Source organism: Macrobrachium nipponense, chromosome 42 (assembly GCF_015104395.2).
Source record: "Macrobrachium nipponense isolate FS-2020 chromosome 42, ASM1510439v2, whole genome shotgun sequence".
Lineage (NCBI taxonomy): Eukaryota > Metazoa > Arthropoda > Malacostraca > Decapoda > Palaemonidae > Macrobrachium > Macrobrachium nipponense.
Window position 1 is genome coordinate 35714068 of NC_061103.1, and position 9970 is coordinate 35724037.

Sequence of the window (9970 nt, forward strand, 5' to 3'; positions counted from 1 at the left end):
TATTGACCCAGTGCTCTGTTTTCGATGTTGACGCAGTCCTCTATACTTAGTAGCCTCCTCTCCCCTCCTTCCTTTCGTGTTATGTATAGTCTGTCCGTATTTGCTCTTGGGTGTAGTGCTTTGTGTATTGTCATTTGTTTCCGGTTTTCTGATCTATGCTGCGGAGTTCTGCCTTCGTCCATTCCACTATTCCTGCGCTGTATCTGATTACTGGCAGTGCCCATGTGTTTATGGCTTTTACCATATTTCCGGCGTTGAGTTTTGACTTGAGTATCACCTTGAGTCTCTGCATATATTCTTCCTGATCGTGTCCTTCATTATTATTATTATTATTATTATTATTATTATTATTATTATTATTATTATTATTATATTTTCCAGTGGTGAGATTTTTACTCATGAAAATTCTTATTGCAGTTACCCTCTTGTAGATGTGATGTAATGTGAACTCACATTTTCTTAGAGTACCTTTTGAAGACCTCTTGTCAGTGGGAATTTGTTCTTATGAAAATCTATAACCAGTACTATACTGAGGAAATCCTTTGGTTGTGAGAGTTTCCAAATACAAGGATTTGGTATATTACAATATTCAACTTGTAGGGAAAGGGTACCAAAGAATGCAAGGTTGAACATTTTAAGAACTGAAAATGAAAGGTTGTGTCTTTATATCAAACCACTGGTATTCATAAGGGTTGGGGGGGTGGAGGTGTGTTGGGGGGGTCTCTTGCCCCCTCAAAACACTGATGGCCTCCCCCAAGACTTGGTTTGTTCCCCTAGCCTCTGAAATAATAATATGTAATATAGTAATAGTAATAATTATAGTAAAATAATAATAATAATAATAACGGCAGTAAAATTCACTCCAAGGTGAATCTTATGTCTTCAAAATGAGCAAAAATTTCCAAAAACTTCTTTGGGTGCTTACAGCACCCTCCTTACCTCCAGCTGATAGGGCTTCCTTCGCTCACCACCCTACCCAAACCATAAGTTCTAAATCTTCCCCCTCCTACGCCAAGAAAAATCTGAAATGGAGCCACTGCTTACTACCAAACTTTGTACCAAGTAACAACTATCATTTTTTATATTTGTGTTCAACCCAAGATGCAGGTGTTTTACAGTAACGATTCACAAAGGGAGGACTTAGATAGCTGGATTTTTTTCACCAATGTAGGCTACTTTGGGATGTTACTTCATAGGAATGAATCAGTCAGTTATTGCCTGGGCAAGGCACACCGTTACCTTCTGCAGACGAAAAAAAAAGAATGCATGGCTCAGATAAGTTTGGTCATGTGTTTTCATCCCTCAGGAACTTAATGTGTATATTGTCTTGACTACACTCAAAATTAAAGAAACCCATTTACAATAACCCTAGACCCATAGGATTTACTAAAAGGTACTGTAAAATGTTTGTTATTTTTCTTTTTTTGATGGATATCGGTAAGACTGGAAATTTTGAGCCTTAACATGGCCCATGTGGAATATTAACTTTATACTTGTGATACATGAACACCTAGATTTATATATATATATATATTTATTATATATATATATATATATATATATATATATATATATATATATATATATATATATATATATAAGAATTGATGTACTGTATACGTAGAAAGTCCACATTTCTTGGTATGAATTTCTTTCCAATATTTCCATAAAAGAGACTGTTTGAAACAGTCTGAACTTCCTTAAGCTAATAATAATGATGATAATAATTCATATTTATGTATTACCATATTTCTATCTGCTCTTTTCAAAATATATGACTGTAGATAAGCCTTCCTAAGATGTTGACAATTGACATTGGTTCCTGTAATTATTAAAGCATACTCTTGAGTGCAATGGTAATTGGTATTAATATATATATATTATATATATAATATTAGAGATATATATATATAATTATATATAATATAGATATATATATATATATACGTATGTATATATATATGACTGGTAGAAATGTTCTGTTACAACAGAATTCCATCTAATAAAAGGAGCCCATAAAAACACCAAAATATAGAGAGAAAAGTACTATATTTCAGAGACTGCTGTCTCCCTCTTCAGGTAGATGAATGAGAAAAGTTTACAGGAAAGGTGGTATTTATACCAAGAGGTCCATCCACAGGCAAGCCAATTTAGGTCACCCCCGCTGATAATCTTCTTTTAATCTTCTTAAGCGTTGGTTGAATGAAAACCTTGTCGATCATATCTGAAATCCATGCTCCTTTCGAGATGTTCATTAGCTGCCTCTCTTTTATTAAGGCCGATTCCATCATTTGACTCTTGTACTGGCAGTTGCTGCTATAAATTACATGTGACAAATTCCAGTTTCATTCTATGGTTATGTTCATTTATATGGTTGAAAATAGCTGAGTTCTGTTGTCCATACCTAATTGACCATTTGTGTTGTATTAATCTCTGGGGAAGTGATTTACCTGTAAATCCGATGTAAGATTGGTCACAGTCCTGGCATGGGATTTGGTAAACCCCAGTGTCCTTGGGAGATGTCTTTTGTTGGACGTTAGTCAGGGATTTGGCTAAGGTGTTTGGGTAAGTAAATGCAAAGGGTTAGATTTTCCGAGGGTCTGAGTCACCTTAAGCGTGCCCAGGTGAGGAATTTTTATTTTATTGTTGGGTGTATCTCTGGTCTTGTCTTTAGGGGGTCCGTAGAAAATTAAGTTTGCTTTGTGAATAGCTTTCTCAATTATATGGTCAGGATACTTTAAAGACAAAAGTTGCTTGCAAATTAGTTCAAATTTTTTTTTCCAGGAAATCTGGGGAACAAATTCGTAAGGCTCTTAAGAACAGGTTGCTGGCTACTTCTATCTTGATAGCAATGTTGTGATAGCTAAAGTAGTGAATGTATGAAAGTGAGAACGTTGGTTTTCTGTATATGGTAAATTTGTATTCTGTCGTGGCTCTGTTTATTAAAACATCAAGAAAAGGAATTTCGTTGTCTGTTTCCCATTCAACTTTAAATTTGATGCTGGGCACTAATGCGTTTAAGTATTTTTAAATTAAACGCATTAGTGCCCAGCATCAAATTTAAAGTTGAATGGGAAACAGACAACGAAATTCCTTTTCTTGATGTTTTAATAATCAGAGACACGACAGAATACAAATTTACCATATACAGAAAACCAATGTTCTCACTTTCATACATTCACTACTTAGCTATCACGGCATTGCTATCAAGATAGGTGTAGCCAGCAACCTGTTCTTAAGAGCCTTACGAATTTGTTCCCCAGATTTCCTGGAAAAAGAATTTGAACTAATTCGCAAGCAACTTTCGTCATTAAAGTATCCTGACCATATAATTGAGAAAGCTATCCACAAAGCAAACGTAATTTTCTACCGACCCCCTAAAGACAAGACCAGAGATACACCCAACAATAAAATAAAAATTCCTCACCTGGACACGATTAAGAAGGTGACTCAGACACTCGGAAAATCTAACCCTTTTGCATTTACTTACCCAAACACCTTAGCCAAATCCCTGACTAACGTCCAACAAAAGACATCTCCCAAGGACACTAAGGTTTACCAAATCCCATGCCAGGACTGTGACCAATCTTACATCGGATTTACAGGTAAATCACTTCCCCAGAGATTAATACAACACAAATGGTCAGTTAGGTATGGACAACAGAACTCAGCTATTTTCAACCATATAAATAAACATAACCATAGAATGAAACTGGAATTTGTCACGTGTAATTTATAGCAGCAACTGCCGGTACAAGAGTCAAATGATGGAATCGGCCTTAATAAAAGAGAGGCAGCTAATGAACATCTCGAAAGGAGCATGGATTTCAGATATGATCGACAAGGTTTTCATTCAATCAACGCTTAAGAAGATTAAAGGAAGATTATCAGCGGGGGTGACCTAAATTGGCTTGCCTGTGGATGGATCTCTTGGTATAAATACCACCTTTTCTGTAAACTTTTCTCATTCATCTACCTGAAGAGGGAGACAGCAGTCTCTGAAATATAGTACTTTTCTCTCTATATTTTGGTGTTTTTATGGGCTCCTTTTATTATATATATATATATATATATATATATATATATATATATATATATATATATATATATATATATATATATATATATATATATATATATATATATATATATGTATGTATGTATATATGATATATATATATATATAGTATATATATATATATATATATATATATATATATATATATATATATATATATATATATATATATAGGTATATATTCATATATATATTTATATATTTGGTTGTATTCTCCTCAATCACGAAGATGAAATATCTTAATGTACCCCATAATGAAAACCAAGAAGAAACCAGGAGGGAAAGGAAATAGGGTTCTTAATTTGTCCAAACTGTTTCGCCTTCCATCAGGCCTCTTCAGGGGAACTTTCTTGACTAATCAGCTGAAGAAAAAACATACACTGGACATAATTTTACATCTGACTTCAAGACTTAAATAAAATATATAGACATGTAAAAATGTAAGCACCATTAACCACTTTTACTTGTTTATATTTTATGTAAGTCTTAAAGTCAAATGTAAACATATGTCCAATGTATTTTTTTTTCTTCTTCAACTGATTAGTCAATAAAGTCCCCTGGAAGAGGCCTGATGGAAGGTGAAACTGTTGGGACAAATTAAGAACTCTATTTCCTTTCTCCCCTGGTTTCTCCTTCGTTTTTATTGTCGAGTACATATATTTTATATGTGTGTGTGTTTGTGTGTATAGTTTTCTCAATACTTGTACTATATAATGTAAAGAAGAACATATTTGTAAAATAAATAACAGTAAAACTGCTACGTTCGTGTATTTTGTAAACCTAGGTTCATTTTCCTGTTTCCAGTTTAGTATTTTTGTTAATGTGATAGGGATTTGTATGGCACAACCTTCAAATATTGCAATGGTGAAAGTTTGTGTACAACTTTCAAATGCGGTAATGAGGTACAGTGTTCACTAATGTATTTTGTTGCCTTTTTATAGTTTAAAAGCAACTGCAATTAAATGCATTCCTGGTTACAAATTTGCCATCTTGGGGAAATAAAATTCTGTGCCATCTGGCCCTCACCCATTTGGCTTTCATAGCCCTACCATAATAATTATAATTTTTGCAACAAAACTGCTTTAATCTGTGATTTTTCATCGCTAACACTGCTGTACGTTTAACCATTTCTGTGGGTCCCTGCTCATCCTGAAAATAAAAACCAGACAAAGATGTAGGTATGGGGTATTATATGAAACAGTAAATATTCAAGAGGTTTCCATTGTGACATGAGGTAACAGGTATAGTTGCCCTCATTTCATGATTTAAGAAGACTGGAATTTATGGTAGAGGGAAGTTGTACACTTGGGTGTTGATGCTGCAATAATTGCTAAAAGTTTAACACATTCTTGTTCCCTCTGCCAGGTATTTTAATCAGAAACAGAAATACCTGCTGGCTGAGTTATTGAAAAATCAGATTTTCCTAAATAAAATCAAGGAGTATGTCCCCAATTTTGATGTATTATTTAGTGATTTTTTATCAGTCTCTCCCTTAGTCGTTATCATTGTTAGGTTTTTGCGTCAGATGTTCCCATTATCAGGCTAGATATGCAATGAGTTGTCTCTACTCTTCTCTCTGCTGTATACTTTCTGCCTGAGCACCCATTCATCTGTCTTTTACATGACTTCCTTGGCCTTCCTAATGGTCTTAATCTTGCTCCTTCTATATGCTCCACTTTTGTAATTAACTATTATTCTTCAGGTCTTCTCATTTCTTTTTACAAACTTTTCCAATCTTTCCAATGCACCCAGGCTCCATCTACAGTACTCCCCCTTTTTTTTTTGAATGTCCTCTCAGTCTGTCCACCTGCAGCTGTTATGAAGCCAAGTTGTCTCTGTTCTGTTGAACTATTTGGAAAATAAATCCTTCTGGTTGGCCCTTTGAGATTTATGAAATTTAATTCATTGGTTTGGTAGTGAAGGAATGAAGGGAAATTTTTGGGAGGGAAAAGAAGAGACTAAAACTAAACGATGGGCGGTGGAGGGGAGGAGGAGAAAGAAGAAATAAATGAGGACATTTTTATAAATAGCTAGACGCAGAAAGAGAGGGTCAAAATTGGGGAAATATATGGTAAAAATTATGAATTGACAGTGATGATTTAAACCAAAGACGAAGAAAACTATTGAGTTTAATAAGTGAAATTATAAATGTTGAACTGCCGTTTCTCATCTTGAGAGGAAATCACCCAAAGAGCTGTCTTCGGATGTATGCACCATCTTCCTCTCCTCAGTATCATCTACCATATGTAAAGGACCTAAAATAATAAAAAGAATATACGCTCTTGAAAAGAATCAATTTAACGTAAGAAATAAATCGACGAATTTAACGAGAAGGGAAAGAAATTCAGCAAGCTAGCTTCGTGAAAACGTAAATTTCGTAAATGAACACTCGTTACTAAATAAGAAAAAATATATTTGAATTACGTTCGTAGTTAATCTTAGTCAAAATGAAACTCTACTGGTTTATAAACCAAAGGCACAAGTAATAATGGTAATTATAATGATAAAATCCTTTACTTTAATTTTTCGACGTGTTGGCGACCATAATTTAAACTATAATAAGCGTAAATTATATCTAAGAAACAGATCAATCCTTTTGAGCCTGCATAAGGTCTCTCAACTGACTTACGTTTCTTTAGATCCTGGTCTTTCGTGGTAAGATGATAAGTCCAGTTACTAAGTCCAGTTACTCGTGTTGCCTCTCTCCGAACATGAAATCCTAACGCTCGGCCTAGGTGGAGTTTATCCTCCATGACACTTGAAAACTCCAGGGTAAAAATAATTGTCAGAAAATCTCAAAGGTCTGGTGCCACTCCACTCCGGGACTGCTTTCTGTGCTGGTCTCTGGACTGGAATCCTGATCTCCTCCGCTGGAAAAACTGTCTACTGGCATCTGCCTCTGGCCTGGATTCTGCACCGCTGAATATAAATACTCAAAAGGCAGAGTGAGTGGATATTTAACTGTCAAACAGTCAGTTTCAAGTACTATTCAGGCTCAAATAGTAAACAAAGTCGCACATTATCCTATAACCATAAAACAAATTACCATTAAACAAATGCCCATAGTTCCAACCACCATCAAAGTAAACAAAAGACATAATGTACTTTTCAGTACAACAGAAATATACGAAAAGCATAAAGATATTTCTTTACACTCCACACCAAGGGTTCTACATTAATGTTTTGTTAAATGTAGAACTCTGGAATAACTAGAAAAATTTCAGCCTTTTCTTTTTACATTCCAGGCCAAGGATTCTACATTTCTATCCTTAGTAAAGTTAGGACTAATCTCAAATTATATATGGAAAATATATATAATTGTGTGAAATGAGCAAAATTATGTACAGTTAATAAACCCAAACTATATACAGTTTATGTTCCTGAAAGGTTCCTCAAATGTCACTGATCATACCTCGAGTCTTTTGCATGCTTTGCAGAGCAGCTTTCCTCTTGGGCCTCTCTTTATTCTGGGGCTTATCTTCCCCTAGGTTTGCCGTGGGATCGGTAATATTAAAAGAAATATGATCTTTCAATGTTTTAATATTTGATTGTGACATTTCATTGCGCGTTAATATGGGGATTAAAGATGTGACGTGGCGTCGAACCATCTCCCTGTTTTTACCTTTAAGCAGAACAGCGTCAGTTACTTCATCAATTACGTTAGTTTTAATGTCTTTAACAACTGCCAATGGGAAATTAGTAGGTTTGCAATTCTCTTCTTTTATCAGTACAATTGGTCCCCTACTTGTAATTTTTTTGTGTGGGTAACCGGCTTATATCTACTTTTATCATTGACAGCTTGAGTCATCAAATTATTCAAAAATTCTGCATTGTAGGTTTCTATCATATGCGTGCGCACTTTCTTCAGTTTCTCATAACTGGTTCTTATGGTATCAATAGGGTCAGTGTTTAAAGACCAATCAGGATCATTGCTAGTGTGAAGCGGCTGCATGGCTGGAATAAGATTCAAAGACACTAAGTCCAAGCCATGTATTAACTTCTCTGGGGTAATAGGGTCTGGAATTACGTCATCACTGGTATCTCTTAGACCTTCCGAGAAAGCAATAGGCCTTCGATTAACCAAGTGAATAGTTGTGAAACCACAAACTCAAAATCTCTGAAACTGAAGAACATTTTTCATTTTTTTCTTGATTGAGCAATGAAGCAACTGGCGGCGGACCATCTTCACACATACTTCTACTAATCCCCCAAGAGGATGATGGCCTTTAAAATATTGCTCAAACTTTAATGGACGTACTCCTTGTTCTTCAAAAAAATTCTGGGTTTCTGGATCATTCAGAAAGTCAGTAATTATGTTAGCTCCTGCAACTAAGGATGAACCAAGATCAGATAAACATAATTCAGGCACTCCATATTCAAATGAATGAAGCTGTAAAGCTCTAATGAACTCACCTGAGGTCATGTCAAGACAAACTTTTAAATTAATAGCCCTCGACCGAAGGCAAGTTATGCAAAGAATCCAGACTTTCACCTTTTTGCTATTGTAAAGTACAAAGTAAGGGCCTATGTGATCTATGAATATTGTACGAAAGGGAACACTGGGTGGTTCTTGTCTGAATAACCTGTAGGGAGATTGATTTAGTTTAATAGCTCTCTGATTCAGTTTTCTACAAAGTATGCATTCTTGCAGGATGCGTTTCACAACAGAGAAACAGTGTGGAATCCAAAATTGTCTTCTTAATTCAGACAAAACCTTGTAACAGCCTGAGTGATACATTTTCTCATGCAAATCTAAAACAATTAATTTTGTGATGTAGCTATTCTTAGGGAGCAAAACAGGAAATCTGTAATTCTTATCATTTTTCCATCTTGAGAATTTGCTTTTCACTCTTAGAATTCCCTCATTATCAGGATATACATTGAGTTGATTAACAATGTTTGGGATATCTTTAACGAACTTAGAATCACTGTCAAAATACCTGAATATCTCGGGAAAATAAATGTGCTGTTCTAATTTAAGGTATCTGTGCAACACTTATCAAGGATCTCTTGAGTAGCTCTTTCCAAGGAAGCATAGTTGATTCTCCCTGCATCGTTCACAATTGTTATCCTGCCTTCACTTTCAGTCAGATCATCACAATCTAGGAGAGGATCTAAAGAATTATGACTTGAAAGGGCAAGATCCTCACAGGTATACAAAGGCACTTCAGCTTTTGTCTTTTCTTCCCCAAAACAAGGAGGGAGGTGCTTCAAATTGCTCCAAATTTGATCTGTGTTACCCACTAGCATTACACCTGCGGCAGTCAAGGAATAAACCGACGGTGCATCATTCTCATTACCCCCAAATGAAACTGTTGTTTCAGGAAGACAATAAGCAAAATTTGACCCAAGAATAAAATCTATGTTATTAATTTCATCTTTTCCGTCCTTCAAGAAATCATCAGCCAAGGAATATCCCCTGTTCATAAATTCCCGAACAATTTTCTGCAAGCCAGGCAATTTGCAATGAAGTGTGAAATAGAGGGCACACCCGTTGCTTCAATCTCGTAAATATGATCTCCAATCATCAAAGGCACTTTGTAAGACTTAGTATGATAAACTTTTGAAGAGTTAAATCCATTGATTTTGATTCTGAGATCAGAATTTATGACAGGCAAGTTTTCATACTTTGCCCTCTCTTGTTATGAAGTTTTGACTGACACCTGCTGTCCCTCATGCAACGAATCTTGTCTCTCCCTGAAGAATGCAAGAAAAGGTAGGGAGTATTGCGTGGCTACAGTCTGTGACTTTGAACGACTCGGAAAATTTCTCAACAAATATCATGCTTGAATTACTCTCCTTCACAACTCGATCACTTTGTTTAGAATTTTCCTTTTTCAATTTTACATTACTTTGACCACTATCCCTCAGGACTCCACTGCTTTCTTGGCT

The 9970-nt window shown here is 35.3% G+C and overlaps 1 pseudogene; it reads left to right on the forward strand.

The window, feature by feature from the left end:
- Nucleotides 1–9970, forward strand: part of LOC135213332 (solute carrier family 49 member 4 homolog) — a 113930-nt pseudogene that overhangs the window by 98423 nt on the left and 5537 nt on the right.